Consider the following 11,415-nt stretch of genomic DNA (forward strand, 5'->3'; position numbering starts at 1 on the left):
GTGCACTCTGCCCCCCCCTTTATGTGTGTGCTCTGTCCCCCCTTTATGTGTGCCCTCTGTCCTACCTGTTATGTGTGCGCTCTGTCCCCCCTTTATTTGTGCCCTCTGCCCCCCTTTTATGTGTGCCCTCTGCCCCCCCTTTATGTGTGTGCTCTTTCCCCCCTTTATGTGTGTGCTCTGTCCCCCCTTTATGTGTGCCCTCTGTTCTACCTGTTATGTGTGTGCTCTTTCCCCCCTTTATGAGTGCCCTCTGCCCCCCCTTTATGTGTGCGCTCTGTCCCCCCTTTATGAGTGCCCTCTGTCCCCTCTTTTATGTGTGCCCTCTGTCCTACCTGTTATGTGTGTCTGTCTCTGTCTCCAATTTTGTTTGTGTACCAATTTCTCCCCATCTGTCTCTGTCTCCCCCTGTGTGTTTCTCTCTACCCGCACCCGCCAATTGTTTGTGTGTCTCTGTCTCCACATTATGGGTCCTTGCGGATGAACAGAGGAACAACCCTGTCCAACAGCACATAAGGAAGGCAGGTAAGTACAATTTTCTGATTTTAATAATTTTTGCTGAGTGTCTCAATAGTAAACTTTGTTTACATAATATGTCTTATTCATCATGGTCAAAACGCACTAAGGGGTCAATTTATTAAAGACTAAAAAACACTTTAATAAATCAACAGGGCTTTATCACGCTTCACAGGTTTATTCCCAGCAACCATACAGAATGCCTTGCCCTGGGGAAGCCCGTGTTACAAGTATCATGGCAGTACCAGCGCTATACCTGTTCTGTTACTGGCGTCTCAGGCTTTGACTCCATTGGGTGCTAACCCTGCTTACTTTGCGTTGGCCCCTCCTACTTTGTGTTGCCTCCCTACAGTTGTTTTGGTCCCGCCTACATGAGGCCACTTTCAGAATTTTTCCTAGGGCCACTTTATGATTCCAATACTTCCCTGATTTCTTGGCATCTTACTATGCCAAGTTGCAGGACACATGGAGTAGGTTCCCACTACACCTCAAGTTGAAAAATAAAAGTTAATGAGAAAAATGAAAAACAAAACATATGTAATAAATAAAACAGTACAAAAATCTAAAAAAAAAAAAATTGCTAGTGTCTCCCCAATGCCTCAAGAACGAACATCATGCACTGACGCAAAAACGAATGCCACAAAGAATAAACCAGGGACAACAGGTGGAAACCCTCCAAATTTTGCCTGCTGACCCTAACAGCTTGGGCAACACAGTACATTTCCCTTTTTTTTACTGGCTTTCCCCATTTAATGCCCATAAAATAACAATATACCCCCTCTAGTATGTTACACAAAGAAATCCCTCTACCCTTGAAAAACTCCCATATACAGGCCAGAAACACATTGGTATTTGTGTTGCTCATATCATCAGTAAAAAAATTGGTACAAAATGAATTACACATGCAACTTTTTAATTTCCATGATGAAACTCCAATATGACAAAGTGTCTTGTAGACGAGAACTTAAAAGAATGTAAATGTAGATTTGTCTCAGATATCTTTTTATTAATGGCGGATTAAAGTGGCTCTACACCTAAAGCCATATCTAAGTACTGCTTGTAACTAAGACACCCAAATGATTACCTGGCTACCAGCATTCCAGGACCCCTGAACATTCCATACATTTCTGCAACAATGGTATTTCCTCTTCCTCAGCAAAAGCCTGACCTCCTGTCTCTTCACTGAAACTACTAACTAAATTCTCCCGATCCTTAATCTATCCAATGTATCCCCTGTACTTCTCTGTACACCCCCCAGTCAGAACCATCTATCCCGAATCATCGTTACACTATTGTTCTTGCACACAACACACCATGTAAATGTTTATATATGGTGTTAGATTAAACATTTCTACCCCACTAGATTTTTATTTCCTACCCCAACCTCCTCCCCATCACTGCAGAACTCCATCAGCTTTACCGTTACCATTTCATGTCTCCGCTACACAAAATAAATAATTGTATTAGTATTTAAAGATATTCATTGTATTTTTTAAGTGATAAATAGGAAATAGTCCTCCCCCTATCTTCCACCCTACGCACATCTATGCCCGGTGGGAAGGTTTAGTACTTGGATGCAGTGGGTTCTATTTCAATCTCTGCACACGCGGTGTAATATATTGGTCCTATGTAAATAAAAAGACATAATAACCACCATAAACCTGATTACGGTACCTTCACATGATGTTATAGTAACATTTATATGTAGCGCTGTGTAATAAGCCTCCGTAAGATGAAAATACGCCCTATGGAGAAGCATTACAAATGGAATTGGATTTTTCCATTACCGTAAAATGTTTTTTTCAATATAAATATTGCATTGTACCTGTCAACTGAAGAACCATATTTGCTTCTATAAAATATCTGAAAAACTGATTTGTCCTCACAAAAGTAATTTCTGGGAACACACATTAGAATCTTATCATCATCCTCAAAGAAAATCTCCCACACTGATTGTTAGTATTAACTATTGTTAATACGGAACAAGGGCTGGTGAAATCTGTGTTTTTATTAGTTTTGACAATGTTTTTATTATTAAAATTGTAATTTGTCATCAAGAGTATTAACAGAGTTCATAGATTGCAATCAGTGAGTGGCTTTTCCACTGATATCTAAAAAAAGGGGTTAGTTCCCAATAAAATATTATAAATAGACCTTAATATCCCTCTGACCAGTTACAATTGCAGACAGGTTGCTATTTAGAAGCTTTAACTAGGTTGATCATGTGACTGATTACATCATAAAAGAATTCTGTGATGTCACTTATGTACATTACAACTTCATATATCATTTCTAATTACATTAGCAGCGGAAACAGTGGTAAAAAGGAAAAGTGTTCCCTTATTATAATTAATGGGCCTGATTCATTAAGGATCTTAACTTAAGAAACTTCTTATTTCAGTCTCCTGGAGAAAACCATGTTACAATGCAAGGGGTGCAAACTAGTATTCTGTTTTGCACATAAGTTAAATTCTGACTGTTTTTTCATGTAGCACACAAATACTTGATAGCTTATTTCTATACTGAAATTTAAAGTTGATATTTGTGTGCTACATGAAAAAACAGTCAGTATTTAACTTATGTGCAAAACAGAAAACTAATTTGCACCCCTTGCATTGTAACATGGTTTTCTCCAGGAGACTGAAATAAGAAGTTTCTTAAGTTAAGTTCCTTAATGAATCAGGCCCAATATCTTTATAGGGTGCCACCAGGGGGGCAAATTTTAGCCCAAGTGCCAAGACCCAACTCAGCAGCCTATTAAGAACATTTTAAAGAAATGCAGATGACCCAGTGACCCAGCCCAAGGTAGCCCACTATAGGACCAGTCCAGGGGGCAGATTCCGCCCTGCCCCGAGTCCAGCCTGTCCCTGGGCACCACATGAGGTCTGCAGCACCATACAGTGGGCAAACAACAGTACATAGTATAACAATACAATACAGTAAACAAATAAATCTACAACTCACAACACAGCTACTGATAACCTGGGATAAATAGTTATAGGTAATGAGAACAGGAGGGAAGAGGGCCCTGCTCACTAGAGCTTACAATCTAAAGGGAAAGGGGAAGACAAAGGATTGAAACATGGGGATGAGCCAATGTAAGGGGATCTGAGGGCAAGAAGCAAGAGTGGGAGAGATGGAGGATGAAAGAGGGTGAGGTATACTACATGGTGAGATGGTTAAGTGGAGGACTGGTAGGCTTTTATGAACCGGTGGATTTTCAACGATCGCTTGAAGCTACACAGGCTAGGGGACAGTCTGATAGAACGAGGGATATCGTTCCAGTTATGGGGGTAGCACGGGAGAAATCTTGGATAAGGGTGTGAGATGTGGTTACCAGAAGGGAGGAAAGGCAACGGTCATTGGCCGGCTGCAGGGGGCGAGAGGGAGTATGAATGGAGATGAGGTTGGAGATGTAGGGAGCAGTGGTGTTTGAGAGGCTTGAGAACATACTCAAATCCAAAGAAACTTTTGGTGGAAACATATACATTCTCACTTATTTTCTCCAGCGTATACTGTTGGACATTTAACCAGATATTTTTGCGATATAATTATTGGTTGTGCCGTGATAAGTGGTTTGTGGCTTAACATCTATAATTTTTATTTGTTATTTATGTGTTTTGTTTTTTCTATTTTTATGCATTTATTAAATTGTGTTCTATTTTATTGATTCATTGGGTATACATGGTATTTTATGCGGTTGACACATCACATGATTTATAAATTTTGCATGCAGTTGCACCTAGAAAGGTGATTTTGATTACTCAGTCTTTAAAGGTGGATCAGATCCCGTCTCCACAGCCCAATAATTTTTCTAGTTGTTTTTTACTTTAAGGGGAGTATTGACACTTTCTGCTATGGGCAGCTTCATTTGGGACCTTTCACAATTTTTTCCTTGTCTTTTAAAATACACAATTCAGCCCCAAGACTTTTCTTCTTCTTTGTTTATTTGTGGAGTGGGAGAGGGTCTTGAGGATGAGGAGTTTGAAAAGGATTCTGTAGGGGAAGTGGATCCAGTGTAAGGCTAGGGAGAGAGGGGAGACAGAAGTGGAGCAGCGAGAGAGGAACATAAGTCTAGTTACAGCATTAAGTAGAGATTAAAGAGGAGCTCAGTGGAAGCGGGGGTTGGTTGCTATCGGTTACATCAATTTTTCGGCATTGTCACCTGAGCAGCAGTATTCATAAACGTCTTTACTGTATTTGTGAAGATTTCAGAGCAGCTCTTACATTTAACAGATATACTTAAAGCCGTGATGGATTACAAGTTTCATAGATCAGTTATGTCACTCACCTCTGTCCCTATTATAACTTAAAAGCATTTTCCTCTATGGGCGACGCAGTTACACTGATTGGCGTTGCCAAAAATAGTTTCTCTCTGGCCGCTGTTTAAGCCATTGTAAAGGATAACCATCACTGCCGGTACTATCATTAGCTTAATTCAGGCTGTATTTTCCACTGAGCCCCTCCAGAATCTCTTTTCCCCCGGTTCCTCTGTGGACGTCAGGAAGTTATTGAGGATAAATCAGAGCAAAGTAGCTGTCGGCCCATTGCAGCTGTGGCCTCGTTTCTTTAATGACATCTCTTTCCCAATTATAATGAAAATAATACATTGACTGGAGGTATGAAATCCAGAAATCTTCCTTACACAGGGACACCTGTGGAGTACGGATGAAGCAGAGTATCCTATTTAAGAAACAAATTAAATCTCTTGCTTCAGTGTGACACCGCTCGCAAATCAACTCATTACCATGACTTCCTCTAGGATAAGGGATAGGCTTTATGTTGGATACCGGGTTAGTTCTCGGAGAAACTCCTGTGTATAGAATGACAAAATATACAAGAGAAGATCTTGATGTCAACAATACCCTTGATGTGAGAACTATTGTTAATACGGAACAAGGGTTTGGTAAAAGCTTTGTAATTACACCCTTCTCTCTAAAACTGAAATCGATACTAAATACAGTTTAATACGTACAATTTCTCAACAAAATGTCCTGTCCTAAACTATTGAGCTAGCCATAAACATAGCAATCGGATAGGGCACTTTGGCATTTTCTTGTAAGAAATTGGTCAAAATGATATAAAGTTATACGGCCAAGACAACCAGTGACCCTGATCAATAACTAGCTGTGATTAACCAGATGTTGAATGGACTGGAGGAAACTCTGACTGAGGGCTATATTTACTAAACTGCGGGTTTGAAAAAGTGCAGATGTTGCCTATAGCAACCAATCAGATTCTAGCTGTCATTTTGTAGTATGTGCTAAATAAATGATAACTAGAATCTGATTGGTTGCTATAGGCAACATCTCCACTTTTTCAAACCCGCAGTTTAGTAAATATACCCGTAATACTGTAACTGGGATTCGTCAGTGTGTGTGGGACATTGGCCAACTTGCCCAATCGGCCTCTGTGTGATCCTGTTGGTCACGTTGGCCCATAATGAGGTGACCATGGCAACTGGCCCAGGCAGCAGATTTTGGGGTCATCAAAAATAAAAAAAATAATTAAAAAAGGCAATTTTCTTAATGCAAAATGTTGATTGTTTGCTACATCGCATTTCCAGCATATGAATCATCCTTGTCCTATAGCGCTACACCTGGGGCTAGATTTACTAAGCTGCGGGTTTGAAAAAGTGGGGATGTTGCCTGTAGCAACCAATCAGATTCTAGCTTTCATTTATTTAGTACCTTCTACAAAATGATAGCTAGAATCTGATTGGTTGCTATAGGCAACATCCCCACTTTTTCAAACCCGCATCTTAGTAAATCTAGCCCCTACTCTTTATATAGTGCATTCCGATTGGCTGCTGTATATGACTACAGGAAAAACAAATGGAGAGCTATAACCAATAACTGCACAGTTTGTTCCCTTTTGCTTTCTATGTTAGGATCCGGCACTGAGCAATCCTTTGTTTCCTGGAGAACTCTATGTGATGAGCTACACTTACCAGGTGACAATGCCCATGTGTCATACCTGGCTTGTGACTGTCACACACCGTGGGGACCTTGTGAACTGACAGCTCTGCCTTCTGACATAAAATGTTATTAAGTTATTACTGCTATAGAGCCTGCAAATACAAAATACTAATTCAAGATGCAATGTTTTACAAGCTTATTAAAATGCTGAAGATTTATTATGATTAATAAGCAAACCAAATGTGAGTTTCAATTCACTGCATAATTCTGCAAACAGATTTGAGCACATACATCTCAAACTATTGATATAGTAAATAATGGAATATAACTGTGTTACTGCATTTCTGCAGCTGCCTCCTGACATGCTAAGCTCTGGCATATCCTCAAACTTACCAACATCTAAAGTATTCGTTATGCTTAATTACTGTCATGGTTTTCTATGTTCCTCTCTATTATTGTTACAGCTTCCTATGTTCCTGCCTAGCCTGCAGCATATTCAATGTATAATTATATCTGACTGAAACACAGTGAGGTCCCTGCAAATAGGGGTTGGTACCCGGCTGTCACAAATGTACAAGAAATGATATGGACTTGCAGTGGTCGCATTAAGGGGCTCATGTTTTTTCCTTCATTCTGAAAGTACGTCATTATTTTATTTCTTTTAAATGTTTTACTAAATGTCAAGTCCTTAGAAGCCTAATTACAGTATCATAAGGTAATGAAAATAAGTCTGAAGACAACTAAAAATACTACATCTCATAGGGATAATCTGTGAAGAGACTTGGAAGAAATTTCCAATTTTCACTGTATAATAAAAGAAGGTCGCTAGGAAAGAAAGAAGGGAGGGGAACGGAGAGTCTAAAACCGTCAACGAGAATGGAAGGGGACAGGAGAGAGAAAGAAACTCAGAAGGACCAAATATTGAGGAGAAATTTGAACTCCGTTAAAAGGGGAACGAGAATGAATAAAGGCTCACCAAGGCCCCCATACCTCGTGGAAAGACTTAGTGGAATCTTTGATAATACTGGTCATGAATTCCATGCATACGGTTTGCCAGATCTTACTGATGGCTTGGGTGGTGGGAGGGTTGGGTTGCTTCCAGTTGGCAGCTAGTTGTCAGGTGGCTGCCGAGATTATGTACCGAATAATCTTATTTTGATGGAGATTAGCAGATGGGACTCCAAGGGGTAAGAGGATACATTTAGGCTCTAGGGGAATGATAATTTGAAGGACTGCAAAGATCAAATTCTTAATGTCTAACCAAAAACGATGTAGAAGGATGAAGAGGGGCAGACAGTGTGAGGATGAAGAGGGGCAGACAGTGTGAAGATGAAGAGGGGCAGACAGTGTGAAGATGAAGAGGGGTAGACAGTGTGAGGATGAAGAGGGGCAGACAGTGTGAGGATGAAGAGGGGCAGACAGTGTGAGGATGAAGAGGGGCAGACAGTGTGAGGATGAAGAGGGGCAGACAGTGTGTGGATGAAGAGGGGCAGACAGTGTGAGGATGAAGAGGGGCAGACAGTGTGTGGATGAAGAGGGGCAGACACTGTGAGGATGAAGAGGGGCAGACAGTGTGAGGATGAAAAGGGGCAGACAGTGTGTGGATGAAGAGGGGCAGACAGTGAGGATGAAGAGGGGAAGACAGTGTGTGGATGAAGAGGGGCAGACAGTGTGAGGATGAAGAGGGGCAGACAGTGAGGATAGAGAGGGGCAGACAGTGTGAGGATGAAGAGGGGCAGACAGTGAGGATAGAGAGGGGCAGACACTGTGAGGATGAAGAGGGGCAGACAGTGTGTGGATGAAGAGGGGCAGACAGTGTGAGGATAAAGAGGGGCAGACAGTGTGAGGATGAAGAGGGGCAGACAGTGAGGATAGAGAGGGCAGACAGTGTGTGGATGAAGAGGGGCAGACAGTGTGAGGATGAAGAGGGGCAGACACTGTGAGGATGAAGAGGGGCAGACAGTGTGTGGATGAAGAGGGGCAGGCAGTGTGTGGATGAAGAGGGGCAGACAGTGTGTGGATGAAGAGGGGCAGACAGTGTGTAGATGAAGAGGGGCAGACAGTGTGAGGATGAAGAGGGGCAGACAGTGAGGATAGAGAGGGGCAGACAGTGTGAGGATGAAGAGGGGCAGACAGTGTGTGGATGAAGAGGGGTAGACAGTGTGAGGATGAAGAGGGGCAGACAGTGAGGATAGAGAGTGGCAGACAGTGTGTGGATGAAGAGGGGCAGACACTGTGAGGATGAAGAGGGGCAGACAGTGTGTGGATGAAGAGGGGCAGACAGTGTGTGGATGAAGAGGGGCAGACAGTGTGTGGATGAAGAGGGGCAGACAGTGAGGATGAAGAGGGGAAGACAGTGTGAGGATGAAGAGGGGTAGACAGTGTGAGGATGAAGAGTGGCAGACATTGTATAATTATTTTGGAGGGGTGCCTTGAAACCAATATGGAGACTCTAAGGGCTAGATTTACTAAGCTGCGGGTTTGAAAAAGTGGGGATGTTGCCTATAGCAACCAATCCGATTCTAGCTTTCATTTGTTTAGTACATTCTACAAAATGACAGCCAGAATCTGATTGGTTGCTATAGGCAACATCCCCACTTTTTCAAACCCGCAGCTTAGTAAATCTAGCCCTAAGGGTTCTGCAAACTGAAAAGTTTGGGAACCACTGTTCTAGGAAATCCCCGCCAACAACATTTGGATGAGTCAGGGTGTATAAGTTTAAGTCTTGTTAGGATGTAGTACCAGCGATATATCTTTTTGTATATGTTTTCTTTTATCTTCACAGAAGCTGAGCTCGAAACATAGATACAAATGTAGCTAATTGGAAGTCAAGGTTTTGTACCCATATTAAGAATTTAGGAATATACTAAGAGGCGCTGCAACATTCCAGAAGCGCTGTTTATATTTTCTCTCCCATATGTGTACCATACACATGAAAGGGCAAGGGGGGAGTGCAGGGGGACCTGGAGTAGCAAATCACTCCACTTGGGTCCAGAAGTGAAGTTATTGAGGCCCCCATCTGGGCGGGATTTAGAAGAAATGCCTACTACTCCAAAATTCAGGAGTCCCCAGGCCATTCCGGGAGAATAGGCAAGTATGATGTGTCCAAAAATCCAGCATCCAACCTTGAGCGCTAAAACTAGGTGCTGACCTTAAATATTAGATATTAACAAAATAAACCATCCGTAATCCTGTTGAACAACTTAGGTAAGGATATATAATGCTGCTTCAATCTATAAGTTGTCTGTGTGTCAACTTCAAAGTAAACAAACACAAGCAAACTGCACAATAGTTTAAAATCAATAACAATGATCCGGACTTGTTATATCACCAATAACTTATACATCTCCTATAGTGCACATATAGGGATAAAAAACTGAAGAAATTGTTGTCCATAAAAAGTATTTTGTGTTTTAAACCGGGCTTGTTGTTAAGATAATCAAGAGACCATTCCACAGTTTCCAAAATACGATTGTATCATTTAAGTTTCATACAGCGATGAAACTATACCAGTCGGACTTTTGTGGAAAAGTGCACTGGTAGGCGCACTTCAAGCAATGTAATAGAAACACTCAAACACACACAAGTGACAGGTGTAATAAAGACAGCCCCTACATCCCTTTATGATGAATTTAAGACAGAAATAAAAGCAATCCAAGCATTATTTTAGGAGAAAACTAAAAAGTTGAAATAAATGCAGGGACTGGTCCTAAATGATTGCGGTTGGAATATGAAGTGATATTTCACTCTTTGCACAATGCACATTTACAGGATGATCCACAAGCCCGCAAAGCTGGGTGAAAACTGAATTCCTGGGGAGCAGCACCAAGGACAGGTAGGTGGATGTTGATCTTGAAATGCACTATGTGCACAAACAGATGCACTACACCGAGAAAGACGTTTGTGGTTTGTACATGAGCGTGTGTAGGCAGATTATAATAGCATATATTGGTTGCTTTATTTATGTATTTGTTATATTATAGACTAGACATTTATATTATAGATTATGCAGTACAAAGTACAGTACACTATTATCAGGCTAAATGGGAAAGCTTTGTAATATATACAAAAATATATAAAAAATCTCAAATTCTTAATACTGTTTTCTTGTAATACCAGTACTGTCCAATTGGGGGTTCTTCTAGGCTGCCCGCCCCTTCCTTTTCCTTTAAACACCTCCCCATTATCGCGTTCACCAAGGACAGGAGCGTTGGTGAGCAGGACACACAGTCACGGCCAGGGCCATCTTAACAACATCATGGCCGATATTCACTGCGAGCGCATCACGGAAGAGGGGACCAGGGAATGAGCCGGATGGTCACCTGACCTGACCTGAACGGTCAGGTGACCGTAAAAGGTACGTTTGCTTTTTATAGGAGTCCTCCTTGGGCCCCCTTGTCCGCTGGGCCCCCGGGCACCTGCCCATCGTGCCCAGTCGGAAAGACAGCCCTGGTCACGGCAGGGCAACAGTCTGAGAACCGGGACTGCCCTGCTTAAACCTGGACAGTTGAGAGCTATGAAGCCTTATTCATATTTGATAATATACTTTATTGTAGATATTATTTTAAGTTTGTGGTTAAACTTCTTGGTTCGTTTAACATTTAATATTTAATTTATAGAAAAATCAGTGTGTCTTTCTATCTTTTTTTTATTATAAATATGTTCCATGCAAGAATAAATATAGCTTCAGAACTCTCGTCACATTTAGCTATTTATGTCTGCTTGCTATTTTGTATTCTCAGCATAATTATGATACAGTAGTAAGGACAGAGGGAAGAATAAGACTGTGTTATGAGTTATGGTAATGAATGACTTATGGAAGGACAAGAATAGAAATCCTCTCCACGTAATAAAATATGCATTTCTTATTTTAGGACCGCGCTTACAAATGCTGCTGGCTATACAGCCACATGCTATGTACCGTGACTAAGTTATACTAATGTGCAGACTAATTAAAATATCCTCTTCTGCCCAATTTACATCA

The sequence above is a fragment of the Mixophyes fleayi genome, chromosome 6 (assembly GCF_038048845.1).
Source record: "Mixophyes fleayi isolate aMixFle1 chromosome 6, aMixFle1.hap1, whole genome shotgun sequence".
Taxonomy (NCBI): domain Eukaryota; kingdom Metazoa; phylum Chordata; class Amphibia; order Anura; family Limnodynastidae; genus Mixophyes; species Mixophyes fleayi.